The 26941-nt window shown below is 40.4% G+C and overlaps 1 pseudogene; it reads left to right on the top strand.

The window, feature by feature from the left end:
- Positions 1-24517: 24517 nt before the first annotated feature.
- Positions 24518-25951, top strand: LOC105870676 (kelch-like protein 13; annotated as a pseudogene).
- The last annotated feature ends 990 nt before the right edge of the window (positions 25952-26941 follow it).

Raw genomic sequence — 26941 nt, 5'->3', positions numbered from 1 at the left:
CTTTTTATTCTCTTAATAATGTCTCTATAAAAGCAGTTCTTAATTTTCATGAAGATTGATTTATCAATTTTTGCTTTTACGGATCATGTATATGTTGTGTCTAAGTCATCTTTGCCTAACCGCAAATCAGAAAGATATTTTTCTTACATTTTCTTGTAGGTGAATGATAGTTTTGGGCTTTACATTTAGGTTTGTGGTTAACTTTAACCCTTTGCACTCGGGTGTCGAGTGTGACTCGACACGGTGAGCATCGGTAGCAGCTCGTATGTCGAGCCACACTCGACACGGAGTTTCACCACGGGGGGAGGGGAATTTTTGTCTATTTTTCCAGTATCTTTTCTTGTTTTCAATAGCATGAAAGGACAAGTAAAATGTAAATGCAGAGATGGTACACTGACTTCCAGGGGTAGATTATTATCCACTAACTTAGAGCAACGTTTAGATGGGAAGCTCCATATAATCACACCTCACCCTAACAAAAAACACAAAGATTGTGTTGTTTGTTCTAACAGAAAAATCAAAGGAGGAAGAAGAGAGACGGTTTATATTTGTGAAACATGTGAATGTAAACCAGGTCTTCGTGTGGGTGAATGTTTCAAAAAATATCACACCATGAAAGATTATAGAGATTAAAATTACTCTTTGAATGCATCAATAATTTGAAATATAAAAAAATCCAAATAAATAAGTTTGTATGAAAAGAAACTCCAGTTTTTTATTCTACTGCCGAGCTTTGTAAAATCTGGGGTATTTAAAAAATTAAATCCTGAGTAGAATAAAGGACTCGAGAAAAAAAGCAAGCGAGTGCATAGGGTTAAGTATATTTTTGTATATGGTACAATCTATGAATTAAAGTTTCTTTCTCTTCAACTCCCCCCGCCCTTCCTTTTGTATGTGTATGTGTGTGTATGAAATCTCCAGTTATTTCAGCTCTGCCTTTCCAAGACTTTCCTTTCTCCAGTCCCATCTGAATATCTCCTATTTCTTGCCTTCTTGCACTGACCAGAATCTTCTATAGAATATTGCATGTAAATGGTGAGTGGAATTTCTGTCTTGTGTCTGGTCTTAGGGAGGAAGTATTTGGTCTTCGATCAGTATGATGTTAGCTGTGGGTAGTTTGTACATGTCCTTAATCAAGGTGAGGAAGTTCCCTTCTATTTCTAGTTTGCTGAGAATCTTTATCAAAATGAGAATCTTTATCAAAAATGAATGCCCATAAATAAAAAAAATAGAAAAAGAAAGAAAAAAGATTAAAAAAAATGGAGGCTGGTTGTTGCTGATAATATGCTAGTTAAAAGAAAAAAAAGGATTCTGGATTTCATGAAATGTTTTTTTTTCTGCATGTATTGAGATGAACATATGGATTTTTCTTTCTGTCTAATAATATGGTAAAATTATATTGCTTGATTTTCTAATTTTAAACCATTGAATTGCAATTGGTTGTGATTAATTATCTTTTTATATTTCTTATAAAATATTTTAGCATATTGAAACTGACAATATATAAAAAGATATATTATCTTTTAAATATCTTGTTCCTGGTCTTAGGGAGGAAGTATTTGGTCGTCCATCAGTATGATGTTAGCTGTGGGTAGGGAACTTCCTCACCTTGATTAAGGACATGTACAAACTACCCACAGCTAACATCATACTGAAGGAAGACCAAATACTTCCTCCCTAAGACCAGGAACAAGATAATTAAAAGATAATATATCTTTTTATATATTGTCAGTTTCAATATGCTAAAATATTTTATAAGAAATTTATACTTGTGTTCATAAAAGCTATTGTAGTTTTCTTTTTTTCAGAATGTGTTAGGTTTTGGTATCAGAATAATTCTAGCTTCTCATAATACCTTAGAAAATGTTTCCTCTTCTTCACTTTTCTGGCAAAGTTTATGTAGACTTGGTTTCTTCTTTAAATATTTGATAAGATTTCCTAGTGGAGCTATTTGGGCCTGGAGTTTCCCTTTGTGGGAGGGTTTTTAACTACAAATTCAATTTTGTTGATAGATATAGGGCTATTTGGCTTATTTCTTCTTGAGTTAGTGTTGGAACTTTGTGTCATCCAAGAAATTTGTCTAATTTGTTTAAATTGTCAAAATTATTGGCATAAATGTATTTATAGTGTTCCCTTATTATACTCTTTTTTTTTATTTCAGCATATTATGGGGGTACAGATTTTAAGGTTTCAATAAATGCCCATTTCCCCCTCTTATTATACTCTTAATCTCTGTATCACTTGAAGTGATATCACCTCACTAAATCCTAATGTTAATAACTTGTTTCTTCTTTCTTTTCTTTTTTCTGACCAATTTGGCTAGACACTTATTGATTCTATTGATAGTCTCAAATAATCAGATTTCGAGTTCATTGATAATAATCATGTTTTCTGTTTTTTATTTCATTGATTTTCACTGTGATATGTATGATTTTTTTTCTTGTACTTCGGTTTTGTTCACTCTTCTTATTTCTATTTTATTAATGTGGATACTGAAATCATTGATTCTTTTCTAATGTAGAAGTTTGGTGCTATAAGTTTTTCTCTAAACACTGCTTAAGCTGCATCCTAAAAGTGTTGCTATGTTGTGTTTTCATTTTCTTCCAGTTAAAAATATTTTCAATTTCTATTTTTATTTCTCCTTTGATCAGTGTGTTACTTAGAAACATTATTTAGTTACTAAAAGTTGGGGGATTTTCTAGATCTCTTTCATTTATTGATTTCCAATTTAATTTCATTTTTTAGTCTGAGAACATGTTTTTATGACTGGAGTCTTTTTAAAGTTATTAAGATTTGTTTCATGGCCCAGCATATCATTGATATTGGCAAATGTTCCATATGAACTTGAAAAGAGTGTGTTTTCTGCTGTTGTCGAGTGTTGTGTTTTATAGATGTCATTTAGGTCGAGTTGGTTGATGCTGTTATGTGTGTCTTTGATATCCTTACTGATCATTGGTTTACATACTCTTGTCAAGAGAGTAATGTTGAAATCTCTGACGCTATCTGGAGATTTGTTTATATCTACTTGTCTATATCAAGTTTTGCTGCATGTATTTTGAAGTTCTGTTATTAGGTATATAACATTTAGAATTATTGTTATGCCCTCTTTTTTTTTTTTTTTTTTTTTGAGACAGAGTCTCACTTTGTTGCCCAGGCTAGAGTGAGTGCCGTGGCGTCAGCCTGGCTCACAGCAACCTCAATCTCCTGGGCTCAGCGATCCTACTGCCTCAGCCTCCCAAGTAGCTGGGACTACAGGCATGCGCCACCATGCCCGGCTAATTTTTTGTATATATATTTTTAGTTGGTCAATTAATTTCTTTCTATTTTTGGTAGAGACGGGGTCTCGCTCAGGCTGGTTTCGAACTCCTGACCTTGAGCGATCCGCCCGCCTCGGCCTCCCAAAGTGCTAGGATTACAGGCGTGAGCCACCGCGCCCGGCCCTGTTATGCCCTCTTGATACCTCTTTCATTATGACAAGATTCTTTTTATCCTTTGTAATAGTCTTTGTTCTGAAATGAACTTTGTCAAATATTAAAATGCTCACTTTCTTTTTTCCAGCTTTACTGAGGTATAATTGACAAACTATTATTTCTTTTGATAAATATTAGCAAGTACACATTTTCCCGTCCTTTGCATTTAATTTATTTGTATCTTTAAAGTAAATTTCCTGTAGGCAGTAGTATATGCTTACTTTTTTATACCATTTGAAAATAGCTAACTTTTAAATGGATTTTTAGACCATTTACATTCAGTGTGATTATTGACATGGTTGGGTTTATATCTATCACCTTGCTATTTGTCCTATTTGTTCTTTGTTCCTTTTTCCTTGTTTCCCTACCTTCTCTTGAATTTATTGAACATTTTAAAATAATTCCATATCATTTACTTTGTCATATTAATAACTATATTTTTAGTTGTGATATTTAGGGTTTTCTTTAGAGTTATGATATATATTTTTTACTTATCACAGTCTACCTTTCAGTGATATGATACCACTTCAGGTGTAGTAAGAGGGACTTACAGTAGTCTAGTCCTATTTCTTCTCCTCTGTTTTTTGTGCTATTATCATAATATATTTTTCTTCTATATATGTTATAAATTCTATAATATGTTGTTATTGTTATTGCTCTAAGCATTTAATTATATTTTATGATAGTTTAATTTTAACAACCTTTATGTTTACTCATACAGTTACCATTTCTGCTGCTCTCCATTCCTTTGTGTAGGTACGGATTTCCGTATGGTGTAATTTTTCTTTTGTTTGCATTTCTCATAGTGCAGATCTGCTGGAGACACATTCTTTTGACTATTGCATGGTTGAAAAAAATCTTCATTTTACCTTTATTTTTCAAAGATATTATCTTTGGGTTAAGAATTCTAGGTTGGCAGTTATTTTTCTTCAGAGTTTAAAGATGTTCCTTGACTGTCTTCAGGCTTGCGTGAGAAGTCTGCTCTCATCCTTGTCTTCATTTCTTTCTATGTAATGTGTCTTACTTCTCTAGCTACTTTTAAGATTTCCCTTTATCAGTGGTTTTGGGCAATATGATATGATGTGACTTGGTGTAGTATTCATCTGAAACCTCTTTAATCTCTAGGTTTTTCTCATGCTTTTGTAATGATGAGTCTTGGGAAAGCTGGCCCTGCTGTGTCATGAGAGGATGGATTTTAGGAAGGCTGGTCTGGACATGTCATGGGGGGAAACATACTTGTTCAGTGTGGGTCTCCCCACTGGGCTTTAAAAACTCCGTAAGTGCCCCCAAAACCATGTGGCTCAGAGTAGCTGCTCAAGGCTTGTCGAGTCAGTGAAAGAGTAAATAAATGAATGGACTGCACTCATTTTTTTCTACTCTTTCTAGTTCTCAGCTCAGTATTTCATCTACGGCTTCAAATCCTACTAAAGTAAACTGTCTGGATACAAAGAAAGAGTTGAAAAATTCAGCAGAAGCTGTTCCCAGGAGGCTGTGAGGAGAGGGAAGTGCAGAATGTGCCGCAGGAGAGACCTGAGGGAGGAAACGCCCAGTTTCGTGGTCACCCCGTCAGTAGCTAACGATGTGCTGTGACTCAGCTCCCTGAGCCTTGCACCTTGCGGGGAAGTATTGCCTCGAATAACAACAGCGTTTTGTGAAAATCAAACATTTGGTTGAGGGGCATGTAGGAAGATGAGAACACTAATTATAGTTTCTTTGGGGGGCCTGTAGCACTTGGAATCATGGTTACAACTCGAGTCTATGTGGGATTTGCTTCGGTTCTCTTTATTTCTACATTTGGTGTGACAATCCATTTACACAACGGACATTTGTCAAGGGTTTCAAGCCACGGCTTTTATGGGCTTCCATCTCTTTTTGAAAGAAGACAGATTTTCTGAGTGTTTCGAGTTTGATGGCAGTGTGGGCTGGCTCACACGGACAATTGGTATGCTGTCAGGGATCGGAGCTCATTTATGTGTCATTGTTTGGAACTACTCAGAAATAGCACCAGGGCCAATGATGTTGCGAGTCCTTAACAATTTGAATTATTCTGCTGTTCATTTGCGTAGATCAATTTGTCTTTAAAATTTATTACCGTACAGAAGATGCAGAGAGAAATGGGTTAAAAGGCTTGAGTTTAAGCCAAGGATCTGCTACATAAAAATAATAAGAGTGAGACGTCCATCCTGAAAAAGATGACTCATTTCTCATTTCTCCCTGCTCTTCCCAGCTAAGCCCAGCATGGACCTTGTAAATAAAGCGAGAGGGCCAGAGGAGAACCTGAAAGGTGAAAGGAGGGAGGTAGCCTGGTTTGGGACCTGAGGACTGAAGAACAATGCAGTGACAGTGGTCGTACATCCCCTACTTGATAGAGTAAGGCAACCAGGCCCTCAAGCTAGCAACAGAAGGTAGCCAGAGTGGGCACATTCTTCCTCCAGACTGAAAGAAGATGAGAGGGACACCTGCGAGAGGGACTGATTGGGAACCCTAGTAGCAATAAGCAGCCAGCAGGGAAGTGCTCTCTTTCCTTCTGGACCCCAGATTCTCTTCTTGACCGAGAAATCCTGAGACTCTGAGCAGCACTCAGAAAGAATCCTGCAACAGGTGGCCTGGCTCAGGAAGACCCTTAGACTCCCCTCTCCCACTCAGAGACCCTGGGAATAGAACAAGCTGTATATGCGGTAGCTATAGAGTATGCTTTGATAAGTCTTACATATGTATCGCTACAGTAGTCAATACAGTGGATATTGGGCAACAGTAGACACACAGATCAATGGTATAAAATAGAGAACTCAGAAATACATCCACAGAAACCAGCCTGAGTTTTTTTTGTTTTTTTTTTTTTTTCGGCATATTGTGGGGGTACAGATTTGAAGGTTTCCCTAACTGAGTTTTAACAAAGCTGCAAAAGCAAGCCAGTGGAGGAAGGCAGTCTGCAACAAATGGTGGTGGAACAATTGGATATCCATAGGCAACCCCTCCAAAACCCCAACAAATAAAACCCAAAATTCAACCTAAACTTTACACCTTATACAAAAATTAACTCCAAATGAACCTAGTCTAAAATGTCAAATAATTAGGAATTATTCCCTTTTCCTAGATCATAATTTCCCTTCCTTTACCTGATTCTTTGAGACATACACAAACGTGTTGTATGCCAAACAGTACAACTTTTAGGGGAGGAAAAGAGAAAATATTTAAGATCTAGGGTATTTCTTAGACTTGACACCAAAAGCATGATCTATAAAAGGAAAAATGGATAAATTGGACTTCTTCAAAATTAAAAACTTTTGCTCTGCAGAAGGTCACGTGAAGAGAATGAAAAGACCAGCTGTGGACTGGGAGGAGATATTGCAAACCACGTGTCTGTCAGAAGGCTGGTGTCTAGGATGTATGCACTCTCAAAACTCAATCGTAGAGAAACAAGCAAGCCGATTATGAAGTGGACAAAAGCTACGAACATTTTCCTGAAGAGGATGTATAGCTGGCACATAAGCACGGGGGATAATATTCAACATGATTGGCCATTAGGTAAGTGCTATGCTACTTCACGCGAATCAGAATGGCTAAAATAAAAAAATAGTAATAACACCACATGCTGGCAAGGATGTGGAGAAACTGGACCACTCTATCATTGCTGGTGAGAATGTAAAATGGTACAGCCACTCTGGACAACAGTTTTTCAGTATTTTAAAAACTAGACATGCAACTACCACATAGCCTAGTAATCACACCTCTGGGCATTCATCTCAGATAAATTAAAATTATGTTCACATAAAAGTCTGCACCTGAGCATTCAAAGAAGATTTATTGGTAATAGTCAAAACAGCTCAGATGTCCTTCGACAGGTGAATAGTTAAATATATTGAACATACCCTGGGGTATGTTCAGACCGTGGAACACTGATCAGCAAACCAAAGGAAGAACTATGGATACTTAAAACTTTTTGAGGTTGTGGCAACTATGCTGAGTGGAAAAAGCCAATCTTAGAAGGTCACATATGATTGTATGGTTCCATTTGTATGACACTCCTGAAGTGACAACATTTTAGAGACGGAGAGTAGATTTCGGGTTGCCAGGGAGGCGGTGCTGGGAGGGAGGTTGGGTGACTATGGAAAGGCAGCACCAAGGACCCTTGTGGTGAGTGCATGTTTCATGCTTTGACTGTGCTACTCAACATATGAACCTACACACGTGACAAATGTGTGAAACTAAATACACACACAAATGAGTGCAAGTAATATTGGGGAATTCTGAATAAGATTGTTCTGTTGTAGCAGTATCAAAATCTCTATCAATATCCTGGCTGTGACATTGTACCATAGTTTTGCAAAACAATACCTTTGGGAGAAACTGAGTAAAAGGCAGGTGGGATCTCTCTGTGTACTTTCTTATAACAGACTCTGAGCCTATAACTTATCTCAACAAAAATTTCATTTAAGAAAAATAAATGACAAAGCCTGAGTGGCGTACCCAAATCCATAAAAATGTGTGGAGGATCTCAAACGTGCTTATGATGAAACCAGGATTTCTAAAACAAAACATTGAATTGGAGTTGACATCTGTTTAGCACACAAGACACCCCAGGCGCTGTGCTAAGTGTCGGACAGGCATGACCTCTTTTCGTCATCATGCTTGTCTTTTCAGGATTTCCCTCATTAGAGAAATTGTGCCTCCATTTCCTTGACAGTGTGAGGGTGATGATACGTCTTCTAGGATTGACTTGAGGTGCTAAGTGAATCTCAACATGTGCGGTGCAGACACCAGGCCCTGAGTCGTAGGGGTGCTCACGTGAAGCTGGTATCAGTACCGGAAGCATTCCCTTCTCCCAGATCTTAGTTTCCTTTGTTTACATGATTGTTTGAGATATGCACAAACATGCTGTAGGCCAAGCTGTTCTAGAACAGCAAAAAGTGTGGTGAAAGACAGAACTTGGGTGTGTGAAAGGCAAACTTATTTGTCTTCAAATAACTATAAATTAAGTGTCTGGAAGAAGCAAGGGAATGTGTTAAAAATATTGGCAAAGATCATATGGTAGTGATGGGATATTGATAAGATGTTTTCAAAAATAAACTTTTAATTTTAGCACAGTTTTAGGTTTACAGAGATGTTGTAAAGACAGTACAGAGAGGCCCTATGCACCCTGCCCCCAGTTTCCCCATTGATAATGTTGTGCGTGACTGTGGAATATTTGTACCAACTGATGGACTGATACTGACACACTGTTACTAGCTAAAGTCCATACTTTGTTTGGATTTCCTTAGTTTCCCCCTAATGTCCTTTTTCCTGTCCTAGGATCCATCCAGGATGCCACATTCCATGTCCCCTCAGGCTCCTCCCAGCGGTGACAGTTTCTCAGATCTTCCGTGTCTTTGATAGCCTTGACTATGATGAGGAGCATGGTCAGGTATATTGTAGAATATACCTCAATCAGGTTTGTTTGGTGTTTTTCTCATGATTTGACTGGGGTCATGGGGTTTTGGGAGGAAGATTACAGAGGAAAAGTGCCTTCATCTTTGTATGATATCAGGGGCGTCTGCTGTCACTGTAACTTACCATTGATGATGTTGACCTTTGCCCCTGGCTAGGAAGTGTCTGCCAGTCTTCCCACTATAAAGTTATTTTCTGTTTCCTCTTTCAGACAGTACGCTTTGGAACCAAGTCACCATGGGCAGTGAACATTTAAGGATGGAAGATTTTTGCTCCACCTGAGGAGTATCTACAACAAACTATATGGAATTTTGTGATGCGGGAGGTTTGTCTCTTCTCCCCTGCATTAGTCAGGAGTCTCCAGAGAAACAGAAACATTAGGATGGAGATACAGGAGGAGATGTATTGAGAGGAATTGTCTTACATGATTACGAAGGCTGAGAAGTCCCACAGTCTGCAGTCTGCAAGCTGGAGACCCAGGGAAGCTGGTGGTATAATTCACTCCAAGTCTGAAGGCCTGAGAACCAGGGTCTCTGGCGTCTGAGGGCAGGAAAGAATGGATGTCCCAGCTCAAGAAAAGAGAAATAATTCACCCTATTGCCCTTTTCTTCCATTTGGGCCCTCAGTGGGTTGGATGATGCCCACCCCCACTGGTGAGAGTGGATTTTCCTTACTCAGCCTACCAGTTCAAACACTAATTTCTCCCAGAAGCACCCTCATGGAAATACCCAGAAATAATGTTTTACCAGCTATTTGGACAACATTTAGCCCAGTCAAGTTCACACATAAAATTAACCATCACATCTCCTTCTACTTATTATTCATTTATTTAAATCATTGTAGATTTATGGATATTTTATACTTTGGGTTATAATCCAGTACTACTTTATGAATTTTCTCACTCAAATTGTCCCAGATTTGATCTTTGGGAGCTTTCATTTCATTTCTGTGCCCCTTTAACACATCCCCATAATTTGGTTTTTCTCTGTTTTAGCATTTTCTTACTTTATGACACCACAAGGTAGTCCAGATTCATCTTGTATATTCCTCTGCCCAGCCCTGGAACCAGCCAGTTCTTCAAGGAGCACTGATGCCTTTTATTGGAGAATGGTATTTGAAAGCAAGACCAGGGCATTGGGAGTGCTTGATGCTATTGGAATGTCACCGCTTCTAAGTCCTTAGAAGACAGAGCAAGGAAACATATGTGTGCATACTAACCTGTGCATAGGCACAGCTTTATAAATGCATCTAATATCTGTCCGTACATGTCTATGTCCATCCATCTGCAGGTACCTTTGTATATTAAGCTAAACAGGAGTTCACACTGATGTTTGCAACTCTCATGTATTAATAGTACCATATGCTTCAGTCTATTATTAATAGCTTGCTCATTTGTAAAATGATGTTGAAAAAAGGAACTTGTAAATTATTTATTGTCAGATATTATGTTATTGAAAAACCAGAAGTTAAATTTTCTTTCTGTGTGCTTAGAGCATTTAGTCTAATTTTAACCTGAGGGAATATGTTTCTTTACTTTCTATAATCTGTCCAAATGCAGAGGTTTCTTATATACCCAGGCACATGTCTGTGCTTTTGGTGACTTTGTTATGTCCTTCATTAAAAACAGGACATGGGAAGGAGTTTCTCACTTCTGAGAGACTTGGGCTCTTTCAGGCATATTATCATCTTCCATGTTTATTAAAAACAATGCCTATTGTTTTGCTTAATAGGTAGGCAAACTATCATTCTTAGGCACCCATGGTTCACTCTTAATTAAGCAACCAAATCTTCTCTGACAATTCTTTTGATTTTGCCCTCCCAAGATCAAATATTAAATTCATAAAAATAATATATTTTATATTTTGTTAACACTTAGAACCATTCTTGTGATTTCTCAGAGGGCACCAGAAAATCACAAAGATTTGTATGGTTAAATGCAAAGGAAAAACACTGATTAAAGCATATGAAATAATTATGTATCATACTCTAATACAGAACTTGATATTCCCCCATTTTCATGTTGTTAGTTACTGGAATAAAATAACCACAGCCCTGTCATCAACAGCTAGTGTCTGCCTTCTTCTGATTCCCCGAGGGCTCTGCTCTAGGTTACAGGCTGAGAAATTAGGTCTTCAACAAACATGATTAGTTTCAGGATGGTATCATGGAAAGGACTGCACCAGGTACTGTTGACTACTCACATTCCAAGAAATGGATGCAGACCTTAGAGATTAGGCAGGCTTGGCTTAGACAACTTTCAGACTGCACTGTAGGCTAAGTCAAGATTTCCAGGTCTCTTTTCGGGCCAGAAGCAGATGAGTTCACAAAAATAGAATACTGACCCAAGATTCCATGGAATAGGAATGAAGTGCATAGGGCTGAATGAAATCATAATTATTCATTTGGAATGTTGTTGAAAACTGTATTTAGTGATCTGTTTTCTGACGGATATAAGAGTAAGCCCTTTGCCTTCCTTTTTAATTTGTTTCCAACACTCAATTTTGGAGACTATGCTTTAGCAAACTGAAATGAAATGTTTATGGGGCTTTGTTCTTCAATTATTCAGTGGTATGCCCTGTCATTAAAGCATGTAGCTCCTATTTTTTCATGGTGGCCAGAGATTTCATGAGAGGTCTTGTCAAATGTCTTGTCTGACCTAGGTATATTTATTTCTTAGCCCTTATGTCCTAGACCTACTTATCAGACCAACCTTACTGGAAAACAAACTGTCTCTCATGACCTGGCCTCAGTGAACTCATGGGATATGAAGGCATCATCGCTTCCCTGTCTAGATGCTTCAGTGCCTTGTCTCCTACCGCTGATTTTACAGCCTTATCTGGGACCAATGCAGAGTTCTAAGGTCTGTAGTTTACATAATGCATCTTACTTCACTTTATTTTTTTTTTTTATTTCAGAATATTATGGGGGTATAAACATTTTGGTTAGATATAATGCCTTTGCCTTGCTCGAGTCAGGGCTACAAGCGTGCCTTTCTCCCATACAGTGTGCTCTGCATCCATTAATTGTGAGTTTATCCACCCCTCTTCCCACCTCACTGACATCCAATGAATATAACTACCATGTGAGCACCTTAATGTTGATCAGTTAGTACCTATTTGATGATGAGTACATGTGGTGCTTGTTTTTCCATTCTTGTGATACCTCCCTTCGAAGGATGGGCTCCAGCTGTATCCAGGATAATATAAGAGGTGCTAGTTCACCATTGTTTTTTGTAGTTGAGTAGTATTCCATAGTATACGTATACGACATTTTATTAATCCACTCATATCTTGACGGGCACTTGGGTTGTTTCTATATCTTTGCAACTGTGAATTGTGTTGTCATAAACATTTGAGTGCAGATGTCTTTATTATAGAATGTCCTTTTTACCTTTGGGTAGATGCCTACTAGTGGGATTGCTGGATCATCCGATAAAGGGCTGATAACAAGAATCTGTATAGAACTTAAGAAAATTAATAAGAAAAAAATCAAACAACCCCATCAATACTTGGGCAAAGGACATGAACAGAAACTTTTCAAAAGAAGACAGACAGAATAATGGCTAGCAAACATATAAAAAGCTGCTCAACATCTCTAATCATTAGGGAAATGCAAATCAAAACTATAATGAGATATTACCTAACTCCAGTGAGAGAGGCCTTTATCAAAAATTCCCAAATCAACAAATGCTGGTGTGGATGTGGAGAGATTGGAACATTCTTACACTGCTGATGGGACTGCAAACTGGTACAACCCCTGTGGAAATTGGAGATAACCCCTGTGTAATTTGGAGATACTTCAAAGAGCTAAAAATAGAAATACCATTTGATCCAGCAATTTCATTTCATGTTTTTCAAAATTTCATCATTTTCTTTATCCCAGAATCCTTTGCTTTAGCTCTATTGTTCCTTAGAGACTCCCTAGAGGTTTACTGGGCCCATTTGGAAATACAGTGGGTCACAATTCCAGGGCAGCTGAAAGGGTATCAATAACCAGACTCTATGCCATTAGGGGGTTGATCCCTTTCCAGAAAGCTTAGTGGTTCCCGGGCTAAGGAATAAATAAATGAAGGGATGAATGAAATGTCATTTTCTGATTCTGGGAATGCACTGTTTCTCTGCTCACATAAACTCTGACACCAAATGTGTTGGTTTTTCTCCCACTCTAAGCAATTCTCCCTGTCCGGACACTAACAATTTTCACAATTGTTTCACAATTCAATTCAATTTTGATATCATCTACCTGGAGTTAGTGTCAGATCCCATAGGTTAGAGCTTGATCCCATGAGACTGTCCCCACTCACAGTCCCACCTGTGCTTCTGACCGCACAGCTGTAAGTTGGGGGCTCCCATGACCCACTCCAGAATGGCTCAGAGAACTCAGGGAAACACTTTGCTTACATTTGCCAGTGTGTCATAAACAACTCAGGAATAGCCAGGTGGCAGAGATGCACAGGCAAGGCATGGATGGGGGAGGTGCAGAGCTTCTACGCCCTCTCTGGGCCCACCACCCTCCCTGCACCTCCGTGTGTTCACTAACCTGGAAGCTCATCAGATCCTGCTCAGGAGTTTTTACAGAGCTCCCCCTCCCCTCCCCCTACCCAGAGGTCAGAGGGTAGGGCCGAAAGCTCCCACCCTCTAATCACCTGGTCATCTGGTGACCAGCCCCCTCCTGAGGCTATCTAGGGTCCCCTCTCTAAGTCACCTCATTAGTATAAACTCAAGTGTGATCACAAGGGGCTTGTTACGATAACAGAAGATGGTCCTGTCACTTAGAAAAATCCAAGGGTTTTGGGAGCTTTGTGTCTGGGGACAGAGACCAAATAGATCTCTTATTATGCCACATGGACTCTGTCTTCTCAGCCTCCAGGTCTTGGCTGAGGTGCTGTTTCCACAGAGTAGTCCTTCCCTGCCCGTGCAGTCCAAATTAGGCTCCCCGACGGGTTTTTCCACACGCTCTGTTTGCCTCACAACTTCCGGTGTGTATTTGAGTGTCTATGTGCCCACTGTCCGTGAGCCCCACGGGAGAGGGACTGTGCCTGTGTGTCCCTCAGGGCTCGCACGGCCTGGGCTCACCTCACACACAGAGGTCACGACACAGGAGTATTTACTCCTAGAAATAAAACAGGGGATTGATAACCCAGCCAGGGGAATATATATATCAACTTAGGGTTGGTTCGAGTTAAATTTAGCAATATTTACAGGGAAAAAATGGCCATTTATTCCACATGCTCTGATTCTGACCACAATGGGGTCATTCACAGAGCTGGTCACAAGTGTGGCAGATGGTCTGTCTGCTTCACAATGTCGTACTTGAAAGATTTAACATGAATCACACAGCTTTAGGCAGATGACAAGGTCAAATACAGGTGACTCAGATTTTGGGTGCCGTAGGCGAGAGGGAAACCTGACAGCGTAGACAGAGCTGGGTTTGAGGGCAGAGGGCAGTCTGCACGCATCATGGTAGAATTGTTTTTAAAGTTCATTTAATCTCTGTAAAAGAAAATAAAATTTCAAGACCCTCAAAATGTACTAAGCCCAGAGGGAAGTTAAGCCCTGGAAACCGAGTCACAGAGCATGCTCGTAATTCTGCTTCTCAGACTGCAGATGAACTCTGTTCCTCATTGTTGTTCTGTGAATGACCAGGACAGACCAGAGACAGACCCCTCCCTCCAGTCACTGTCTTTGCTCTGCACTGACTGCACTGGCTCAGACCAGCGGCACCCAAGGTCTCCTGACAGGTACATCTTCAGCGGGGAATGTTAAGTATACCTTTTTTTTTTTTTTTTGAGACAGAGTCTTGCTTTGTTGCCCAGGCTAGAGTGAGTGCCGTGGCGTCAGCCTAGCTCACAGCAACCTCAAACTCCTGGGCTTGAGTGATCCTCCTGCCTCAGCCTCCCGAGTAGCTGGGACTACAGGCATGCGCCACCATGCCCGGCTAATTTTTTATATATATATCAGTTGGCCAATTAATTTCTTTCTATTTATAGTAGAGACGGGGTCTCGCTCTTGCTCAGGCTGGTTTTGAACTCCTGACCTTGAGCAATCCGCCCGCCTCGGCCTCCCAAGAGCTAGGATTACAGGCGTGAGCCACAGCGCCCGGCCTAAGTATACCTTTCTTGAAAGAAAAAGACCACTTGGACTAATCCGTTATTTGTGACTATGCACTAAGCCTTACATGGAAAGATGTTGAAGTTCTGTTAAGCTTCACTTTGTGCATGGAAGCGTTCCCAAACTTCTACACTCTGGAACACTGACTTCCATTCTTGGGAATCTGCTTCCCCAGGTGGCTAATCCTCAAACTTCTCGCTTTGTGAACTCTCTTTAAACTAGATTCTGACCCTTTTGATTATTTTAGGTTGACATCTTTCAGTTTCTTTTTATGTAAACAACACAGCTTTCCTGCGAGGATGCAGTGAAACGTGAGAACAATTTCATTGTTCCTACAAAGGGAGCTGTGGCCCTATGGCAAGGGTGCCCCTGCGGCTGCGTCTGTGACCCTCTGCAGTGGGGCCAGATGTTGCTATCCCCCGACTGCTCGACTGCTCACACCCCTCGGCTGCCGGGCTCCGGCCGTGGGCAGGGCGCCCAGCCCCTTTCCTCAGGCCGGCGAGGCAGCTGCGCTAGAGGGGCTGTCGTGGGAGCCCCCGGCAGAGGAGGGGAAGGCTCTGTTCTTGGATGCAAGAAACTGAGGACAATCCAGCATGTGGGTCAGCTTGTCCCCACGCCTGCCTGGTGTTGTGAGGGGACAGGAGGGGCGGCCCCAGCCGCACCAGGAAGGGGCTTCCGTGCCTGGAGGAAGAGGACCATGGAGCGCTTCAGAACAGGCCTCCGCCTTTCTGCTCCAGGCTCTGAGGTGACCGTGCTGCCGAACACTCGGCACTTGTCCATGAGGCCAAATCAGAACCAGGACAAGTGTCTTTGGGGAGGAGGAAAGAGATATATGTTACCTTTGCCGGCAAAGGGAGGAAAAACCAGACTGTCATCTCAAAATCCAGTTTTTCCTGAACATAGGCAGAAATAGAGCTTTTAAAGGGAGTGTTCTCAGCTTCAGGCAACTACTAGGGTTAACTATTCTACTCGTCCCACCTCTGCCAAAGACAACACCTGAGAACTCCACCAGCTGCCCATCAGGGGCTGGCACCACCTGGGATAAGAACTGAAGGCCTGTCCCTGCTTCTCCCACCACTGGCCTGAGGCAGGGATGCGGGTTTCAGTTCTCCAAAGAGACAGAAAACATTTTTACATTTTTTTTCCCAGGCCATTCCCTCTGTTACAACTGGGCCTGCCTTTGCTCCCGTGAGGAGCCTGGAGCCACCCCTCAGCCCTACAGGCAGGATCACCCCCACAGGGAACAAGGGAGGAGGGCCCAGGTGTGTGTGAGCATGTGTGAGTGCGTGTGCACACTCACACCTGAGATGGTGCATGTGTTTGTGTGCACTGTTGTGTGTGTTTGTGTGAGAGTGAGTGGGTGTGTGCGTGAGAGCCAGTGGGGGACAGAGAGTAGGTGTGTGTACAAGTGTGTGAGAATGTGTAGGAGAGCGACTGTATGAATGTATGAATGAGTGTGTGTGTGTGTGTGTGTGTGTGTGTGTGTAGAGAGATCTATTTTAAGAAATTGGCTCACGTGATTGTGGAAGCTGACAAGTTTGAAATTTGCAGGGCAGGCCAGCAAGGCAGAGACACAGGAGTTGATGTCACAGTTGTTTTGAGTCCAAGACAGTGTAGAGAAAGAATTCCCTCTTCTTTGAGGGACCTCAGTCTTTGCTTTTATGACCTTCTGCTGACGGGATGAGGCCTACCACATGGAGAAGGGTTGTCCGTCTTACTCAAAATATGCTGATTTAAGTGTTAATCTCATCTGAAAGATATTTTCACAGCAACATATAGACTGGTGTTGGACCAAATGTTTGGGTATTGTGGCCCAGCCAAGTTGACATAACATTAACCCTCCTACCCACTGTGATAGGAAACTCTGTAGGGCAGAGTATGGACCTGAAGGCAGGAGAGGGGGTCCAGGGGCTCAGAGCATGTGGCCTGAGGTCATGTCTGGAAGGAGGACAGGACTGGCTGTGGTACCAGGGGGTGGGAATTAGTGGGCAAGTGCTGCAAAGAGAGCAACCTAGACAGCCCAGCTCTGGTGCCAATGACAGGGGGCTGGTAGTGCCTGTAACACCTTGTCCCATGGTCCACCAAGTGCAAAGGGGCTAAGCGAGGAAGCCCAGGTCAACTGCAGGCAGGAGACCCACTGTGCAGAGCATGGATGGGAGCTACCATAGATCAAATGCTCCCAGCATCTAGAGAGGCCATGCTCCTCCTTGCACGTGTGTTTGGGCCTGTTGCTGGGTGTATCAAATGTGCTTTTATGTGATGTGCTTCAAACTGGGAAGCTGAAGGTCATTAGGAATCTGGCTCATTAAAAACATGGGCAGCGCAAGGGAAAGTGTGCACAGACATGCTCAACTGGATGCCACCTGCCCACTTAGGTAACCTGGGCCCCTTTATTTATCTTCTCTAAGTCTCAGGTACCACAGCTGCCTCAGTAGCTCATTGCCACCATTAATGGTAGCAATTAAAGAAGGTGTCTGGGATAGTCTCTGGCATCTGGCCCGGCTGTGTCCCAGTGTGGTAATGGTGCTCCTGGCTGCAAGGTGAGTGTGTCCAGTGTTGCTGCAAAGTCACTTTCTTGTCATTCCAAGTTTCCATGGGAAACTCCATAGGAGCATCTTTGGTGAATCCTTTGCCAATCCTGAAACTTAATCTTCTTGTCAAAAAGAGTGCAGAGTGCAGGAAAAGAACATGGAAAGTAAAGAAGACTTATAAACTCAAGGTCTCCTAGAAACATAGTGGTCACAGAACTTATTTCCAAGATTGTTGCACATGAGACAGTGCCTGTATGTAGCAGATTCACCATGGATATTTATTAACCCAGTAGATATGAAGCAAGGGTGTTTGATATTTGTCAACCATTTGGGGAACTCACACTGCAGGAAGGGCCTCAAGAGCCAGAGCTGCATGTGGCAGATGGTGGGATCCCTCCTCAGACCCAGTACAAGGCTCAACCAATGGAATGTGCTTGAAGACCACATGGTGAAAGGGAAATCTAAAATCCTAAAAATATGCATGGACAGCTTCATTACTCAAATATCAACAAATACCAAATTGCAATACTGGAAGAAGAGAATCTCATAAGCTCAAGCAGTACACAAGAACATTTTTAATAGCACTTCCTGATTTTCCCACAGCATATGGTCCCGGTAATTAGCACAGCACCACATGGGTTCTCCTTGTTGTGAGTTGGTGACATGACGCAAGAGAAATCAGCAGGGCATTGAGGTTTATTTTGACTTAGAATGCATGCAGCCTCACATGGTTTTAATAAGCTTTGAATGAACAGTCCCTTTATCCCCATTAATATTTTTTAGAGTAGGCTGTTCTGGTCTTTATTAAAAGATAGAGTGACCAAAAAGGTGAGATCAAAGCAGCTTTGCTCTAGTCCAAGCACATTCTAGTCTTTAGAATACCCCATATGCATACCCTTTGGGTACTAACTATAGGATCATTGTTAGCCTGGAGGGGAGTCTCTGGTGGCATGCCACCAGACTCTGTCCCAGGCCAAGTCTTGATTAGCATGTTTATCATAGCAAGAGGGTTCATCAAGCCTGCAGATAACATGGTGCAAAACCATTTAAGATAGAGTCAAAATCTAAAATAATCTTGCTAACCTGGACAAATCTCTCAAGATAAAATCCATGAGGGAAAACTCTGAGGACTTTGATGGGGGCCATTTGGCTTCAGAAAGTGTGGAAAGACCTACCCTTTGAGAAAAGTATTGGGTCATTGGGATGTGGTTTTAAGAGAAGCCCTTGTCTGTGGTCTTGTACAGGGCAGCCTGGAAATGGGTGTCATGCTCGATTCCAGGCACCACAGTCTCAGGGAGACGTAAGTCAAGGGGAGAGATGACTGAGGAAGGGGACCTGGGTGGGAAGGGGACTAGAAACACCTTACCACATAAGAAGCAACAACAAAAGAAAACCCAAAGCCTCTGGGGCTTATCAAATCTCTTTCTTCTTCTTGTCCACTCAATGTCTACCTAGGAGAAAATGTCCCTGAAGGACATTTAACCTTCTGGTTGACCTATCAGCTGGTCTATTGATGATGTATGGGACATTGCTGAGGGGCAGGGTGTCCACTTTTTGGAAAGACTTCCAGGGTTTCTGGAGAGGAAGCTGGAGTTCATGGGTGCATGCGGTGGAGTTCAGGGACAATGGGAAGAGCTCAGGGCTGCCATTCATTGTTTGTGGTGGTTCTGGCCCCAAAATTCACCCATCAAAGGCTTGGGAAAGTTGCTTGTGCTTCCTGAGTCTGCATTTTCTCCTCTGTTTGACATAACAGTAGCATTTTGAAGGTAGAAGAAGATCATGGCCATCCAGGTAGACTGTAGACTGCTGTTTCATGGGAAGGGTCATTCCATATCCCTGGTGTATTAATGATGGCAGGTAAGAGTGAAACCATCCAAGCCCTGTCTTCAACCAACTGCCACCTCCCACGAGGTTTCCAGGGGAGATAAGCACAGTCAACAAAGTTGGAAGAAGAATCCTGGGGTTCCTGGGTTTTTTCCACCCTAATGCATTTATAGTGAGCTGGGCTCCTATTCTCTAGGTTGGATGTAGTCTGGGTCTATGATCCAGGGCAATCTTCACTCCTTTCCCTATGCCCAAACATGAAACTTGAAACTCCATATCTTGTTACTCCACAGGAATAAGAATCTAATCGCAGGACAGTGCATGAGGTGGACAAAATAATATACAAAAAAAAAAAAAATGCAGAGGATGTCACTGAAAATGGCAAAGTTGGGAACTCCAGAGTTCTATCCCTCCATAAAATCAACTAATGAACTGGTCAAAAATGTCAGAAACAATTTTGGCAGAACTCTGGAATCTACTGGAAAATGTAAAAGAACCAGTGGAAGGCTTGGTGAAGAAAGAAGCAGCTGCATTTTAAATTGCCTGCCTACCATCTTCCACATCCCAGATTGGCAATGACAGTGAGCACAGCAGCCCACACTCCTGGTGCATGTTACTAAGGCCAAAGGGAGCAAAACAACCTTATTCTGAAAGAATTGTGGTGGTGGCTTTCAACATGTCTGAAAGCTCTTCCAAGGACCAGTGTAAGTCCTTGCCTTTGTTTTGCCTGAATCAGAGTGGTCCAAGGGCTGGGGTGGCTTCCTGAGTAACTTTTTCCAAAAGCACCTAAAGGAAAAAGTATTTTCTGCAAAAGCCTGGGTTAAGAGAGAACAATCAGGATAAGAATTAGAAAAACTAAAAATCCTGGGAAAGCAGAGGTTGGGAAAGGAAGCACATGGGAGAATAATGGCTTTATAAAGCTTCTATGTATACCAGGCAATTGAGAAAGCCACATGCATGCTTAGAGCTGGCTGCAGGGAAAAAACATGAGAAAACTCTCAGTGTCCACTTCTGGCTGAACTTCAAGTTCTGTGCAAGCAGGAAGTGAAGGTTAAGGCAGAATTTTTTGCTTTTTTTTTTTTCTTATTTTTTTTCTTCTTAGAACTCCAGGTATTTAAGAAAACTACCCAAAGACTAGCTGACCACTAAGTTAATGAAACATAGATATCAGGTACCACACACAACAAAAAATATAGACTTTAAAAAATAGTTTAGGAAAGTCAATAAGCAAGCAAACAATAAGAACCCACAACCCATATGCTGTCATAGGCAGCAATGACAAATTCTTTGAGGGGGGATCCTCATTTTCATAGTTGAAACATTATACTATTTAAAATGTCCAGTTTTAAGAAGAAAATTATTAGGTAAATAAACAAGAATGTATGGCTATTCACAGGGAAAAAAAAGTAATAGAAACTCTCCAAAAGGAAACCTAGACACTGGACTTACTAGACAAAGAATTTAAATCAATTCTCTAAAATATGCTCAAAGAACTAAAGAAAATCATAGGCAAAGAATTAAAGGACATCAGCAAGGACATCAGAATGTCTCACCAAGTAGATAATATCAATAAAGAGATATAAATTATAAAATGAAACAAAATAGGAATTGTGGAGATGAAAAGTATAATAGATGGAATGAAAATTCACTAGAGAGGAGCAACAGTAGAATTGAACAGGTAGAAGAAAGAATCAGAAAGCTTGAAGATAGATCAATTGAGATGATCAAATCTAAGGAGCAGAAACACAAAAAATGAAGAAAAATGAACAGAGCCTAAGAGATCCATGCAACACCATGAAGAATACCATATACACATAATTGTAGTCCCAGAGGGAGACCAGAAAGAGAAAGGGGTAGGAAGAATATTTGAAGAAACAATGGCCAAAATTTTTCCAAATTTAATGAATGACACAAATATACAAATCTAAAAAGCACAATTGTTGAAAGCCAAAGCAAAGAGAGAATTTGAAAAGCAACAAGAGAACAATAAACTGATCCTAAAAGAAATGCTAAAGGAATTTTTCCAGGCTAAAGTGAAAGGACACTAGTCAGTAACTCAAAGTTACACAAAGAAATTTAAACAAAATGGTAAAGAGAGCTAGAAGGTAATTATTAAAGCCAGTGGTATAACTTATTTTTCCTGTATAACTTAGAAAGGAAATTCTTAAAATAATAATTATGAATCTATATTATAGGCATGCAATGTGTGAAGATGTAATTTATGAAAATAACAATGCAACATACCAAATCTATAGAATATAGCAAAAGCAGTGCTCAGAGGGCATATAACTATAAATGCTTACATTTAAAAAGAAGATCCTGAATAATAACCTAACTTTATACATTAATGAACTAGAAAGAGAAGAGCCATCTAAACTCAAAGTTATCAGAAGAAAGGAAATAATAAAGAACAAGGCAGAGATAAGCAAAATAGAGAATAAAAACAATTGAGAGATTCAACAAACCCAAAAGTTGGTTCTTTGAAAAGATCAATAGAATTGGGAAACATTTGGCTTGATTGATCATGAAAAAAAGAAGACTCAAATTAGGAAAATCAGAAATGAAAGTTGAGACATGACTATAGAGCTTACAGAAATAAAAAGGATTATAAGAGAATACTATGAATAACTGTACATCAACATATTAGGTAACCTACATGAAATGGACAAATTCCTAGAGACACACAGACTACTAAAACTAATTCAAAAACAAATAGGAAACTTGAATAGGACTACAAAAGTAAAGAGATTGAATCAGTAATTAGAAACCTCCCCCAAAAGAAAAGCCCACCATCTGATGGCTTCCCAGGTGAATTCTAGTAAACCTCTAAAGAGGAACTAACAGAAATCTTTTTGAACTGTTCCAAAAAATGGAAGAGGAGGGAACATTTCCTAGTCTATTCTGAGGCCAGCATTACCTTGATGTCAAAGCCAGATATAGACATCATAAAGAGAGACAGCCATAAACCCATATTCCTTATGGTTATAGATGCAAAAATACTGAACAAAAGCTAATAAACTAAATCCAGTAGCATATTGAGAGGATTATGCATCATAGTCAATTAGGATATACACTAGAAACGAAAGGGTGATTCAACACATGAAAAATCAATCAAGATACTAAACTATGTTACTAGAATGAAGGAAGAAAACTACATGATCATCTCAGGTGACACGTAGAAAAGTATTTGACAAATCCCAAACCCTTGCATGATAATAACACTCAATAAACTGGGAATAGAAGGAAATACTTCAACACGATAAAGAGCATTTATGAAAAACTAGCTTTATACTCAGTGGTGAAAAATTGAAACCTTTTTTCCTAAGGTCATGGTGCTCACTTTCACCACTTCTATTCAACATTATACTGAAAGTTCTGGCCATAGCAACTAGGTAAGACAAAGAAATAGAAGGTATCCAATTGGAAAGGAAGTAAGCTTATCTCTATCTGCAGATGACATGATCTTACCTATAGAAAAGCGTGAAGACATAAAACAATAGCCCAAAACTATTAGAGTTACTATACGAATTCAGCAATTACTATACAAGACGCAAGCTCAAGCCACAAAAATCAGTTGCATTTTTATATGCTAGCAATGAACTATATGAAAATAAAATTAATAAAACAATTCTATTTACAATAGTCAAAAGACTAAAATACTTAGCAATAAATTTAACCAAGGAGGTACAAGACTTACACAGTGAAAACTATAAAACATTTCTAAAAAAGTTAAAAATTATCTAAATAAATTGAAAGACATCCCATGTTCATGCATTGGAAGACTTGATCCTGTTAAGATTAGCAGTATTTCCCAAAGTGCTCTAAAGATTCACTGCAATTCCTATCAAAGTCCTAATGTCCTGTTTTGAAGACATGGAAAAACTGATCTTAAATTTTATATGGAATTGCAAAGGATGCTGAATGGCCAAAACAATCTTGGAAAGGAAAAACAAGTTGGAGGACTCACACTTTCTAATTTCAAAACTTACTGGAGACTAAGAAGGAATTCTGCCAGCAGAATGCCTTCATCTAGCTTCAATATCAACTCTTCCTCGGGACTCCAGCCTGTCCTCCTCCACAATCACAGCATTATCGAACTTTTAGAGGTGATAGATCATGTACATAGAGGGGAATTGGTTGGGGCAATACTCCATAACTGCTCAAAAAAGAATGGTAAGAGGATAATAAGTGTGTTCTGAGTAGTACCATGGTGGCAACATGCCACTGAAATAGAAAATGAGCTCTCTTTGCTATTTGGAAATTTTCAGTTCCTGTGCTTAAAATATCCAGGTCAACTCCACTTTTTTGTAGACAAGGAAGAACAACACATAATATTAATTGTCCTTTGGAAGCAGCAAAAAGAGCCTGTCAACCCATTTGCAGTCTTCCAAGGCAGGAACTACATGCATCCTCACCAGCAATACTCCAGTTCTATGGTGTTACAGGGCTTTGACCAGCTTCAACTTGAAGGATTGCTTTGCGATGAGACCCTGATGCTAGCTGACAAAGATGATGCCTTCCCTGTGCTTAGAGGCATGACGGTACCTACTAGTGATTACCTAAAGGCTATGTTCACAGGTCGAATGATTAATGTTGGGGTAGCTTCGAAATGTTAGGGTGGCCTAGGTATATTGCTGGCATAAGAATCTGCGGATGTGACAGTCTGCATAGGTGTGGCTGATTTCCAAATGGTAAGGACATTCCAAGGGCAGGAGGAACTTAAAACAGTTTCTCTCCTGGGGTGGAAAATTGCTCCAGGACTCCAATCAGGAATGCCCAACCTGCTGGAAAACTAGCCTAGCTGCAATCCCAAATTGATGTTCTTGTTTAGCTTTAGGCTAGAAATAGCTTTGATATGTAATGGAAATCTATAGAACATTGTTTGCCTGTGGGATGTCTTTAGAACATATTTGAATGTATGATTTACAATGATCTTTTGTTCTTGGGATGAGTAAATATGAGTGAGGAATTACTCTAGGGCCTCTTGGTCTGGAAAGCTTGAGTCCCCTAACCCCACTCTTTCTCTTCAACTGTCTATTTTCTTACTCCTGCGTGATGCCCCGTTTTCGACCCTGTCGGCTGGGGAATTCCTGACACTTCAAGGGTATGTTCACAGGTAGAATGAAAGAAAGTTTAATGTGCATAAGCTTCATGATTTCTACAGATTCTGCTGGGTTTGGACTTTTGTAAAGTATTTTTCATTTCTAGGGTCACTTAAGACAATTGTGTCAAAGATGGGGAGACTGACAACACCTACATTCTGACAAAAGTGGATAAACACGTTAATAGTTTCTTCTTGAAGAAATTTCCTGCATTGCTGAGCACTGGGGGAGTTCTTGAAACTTCCTTTTGAGCATCTTGCCATTGTGCTTTCCAGTAATAGCCTTAAGCACTGCACTGAACTTGAGCTCTTTCTTTAAGGCTGCCTGTGTTTGCTTTGCCTGGACAAGCCTCAGATGGGCTTTCCACAAAATCAGTGGAGAACCAACAATTTCCCACGATGACACTACCAGAGCTCGCTCATTAATTACATGCAAATGGTGGATTTCATGAGAACTGACAATACCCATACGAATTTGCTTTTGGAAGCCAGCAATTGCCAAATGATGCCATGTATGCAGGCAGTTGTACGGACATGACTGCCGTTTGGTCTGACATCACTCATTTGGTTACACTAGGAGGAGTGCTGAGGCAGAAGCTGGTTGTCAGTAAGGAATTGCATACGTGTGATGAAAAGGCACACAAGTAGAAATAGTTAGCCCCCATGGGGGCCCCAAGGTACCAGCATGGCACTGTTGTCACTGGGAATTTCCTCAATATCATTGGTAGACAGAATAATTATGACACAAAAGGAAAAATGGCAGTTGATAACAGTCTTCAGATTTGATCCTTGATATAATAAATTGATGCAAATTGCATCTTTAAAAATGAAAAGCATATCTTCTTCCACCTACGGGCCCTCAAAGGATATCTGTATGCAGGTGGTGGGCAAAATGCATCTGGTGAACTGCCCACAGTTGAATGTTGTAATCCAAAAACAAATGAATGGCTTCACTATGGCCATGCTGGAACTGTGTATGGAGTGATGCATATTTCAGGAGGAATTACACCTGATACTGTCCAAAGGGAGCTCATGTGCATCAACTCTGATACTGAAAAATGGTCCAGAAGGTGCCGATGACCACCATCAGAGGTCTGCGTTGCATGTGCACAGTGGGAGAAAGGCTCTATGTCATTGGTGGCAGTCACTTCAGAGGAACAATAATTATGATGATGTCCTCAGCTGGGAATACTATTCACTTATCCTTGACCAGTGGACTCCAATTGCTACCACGTTAAGAGGGCAGAGTGATGTTGGGGTCGCTATCTTTGAAAATAAAACCTATGTGGAGGGGGCATTCTTGCAATAATCACTGTATGGTAGAGATAGTGCAGAAATGTGGGTGCAGATGAATGGCATAATGTTTTTGATCTTCCAGAGTTCCTTGGTGGCCTTTGAGCTTGTACACTCACAGGTTTTCCACCTGAAGAAGCCACACCAGCACCTTCTAAAGCCCCCTGTTTCTGCACTTTAAGATCATCCCTATAACTAAGATGCTGTAGTTTTATTTTTGCAATATGTCATGAATCCTCTTCTTTCCCCCTCTGAAGTGGTATATATGCCAGGATTAGCCTCCATTAATTGACACAGATACTGGGAAAAAGATAACATCAATGTTATTTGTGCTGTTTCTCTGGCCTAGAATTTTTACAAAATAGTAACACAACCATTCTGGAAATGTATCCCATAGAAGCTGATGTTTAACGTATGAAAAAAGGTATTGTCTATAAGATGTTTCTTCAGTACTTTTTAAATGCTGGGTGTAAGGTATTTGTCATTTGACAGTAGTAAGCCCAATAAGCCAGGTGGAGGGTGGAGTATAGTAAATGTACAACTGTGCTCAATAGGCTTCAAAGTAAAAGTTTTCCTTTTATCTTTGGCTCTAAGATATCAAAGGAGACAGCCTGTTCCAATGGGAAACAATACACAAAAGGCTGTCAACTCACATGAGCTACCTCCTGCTTTTCATAAAGCATTTCTGACATATCTGTCAACCCACCTGACTGTGTGGGTGCATTGAGAACATATAAAGTTTCTTAGACACACAGGAGAAATAGCTGAAATTCACTAATATTAATTTTTTAAAAAGCACTATGAGCCCTCTACTTTTAAACAAGATTTTGGGGTTTTAATGTGTGTATAAACACACACATATCAACGACATAGTTTTAAACAATTGGCATGTCAAATAAATGTGAAATTAAAAAAAATTCTCCCCAAAGGCAGCTTTCATTAAAATGGAAATTCAGTATGCATATATTGAATGCACATATGTAGACCCATACTGAATTTAGGTGGTAAGAACTAAAAATTGTGAGTAACTAAATCTGTCACTTGACCAAATTTTATCTTCAAAAACTGTATTCTACTTCTTCTCAAATTATATCTTCAAAAACTATTCTACTCCTTCTCCTTTGCTGTTGAGATAACTTACATTTTATGTGTATTCTGTACACTCACTTCATTAGGTTATTTAGC

Source organism: Microcebus murinus, chromosome 9, assembly GCF_040939455.1.
Source record: "Microcebus murinus isolate Inina chromosome 9, M.murinus_Inina_mat1.0, whole genome shotgun sequence".
In the NCBI taxonomy this organism is placed as follows: Eukaryota; Metazoa; Chordata; class Mammalia; order Primates; family Cheirogaleidae; genus Microcebus; species Microcebus murinus.
This window is presented reverse-complemented; position numbering and strand designations above follow the sequence as displayed.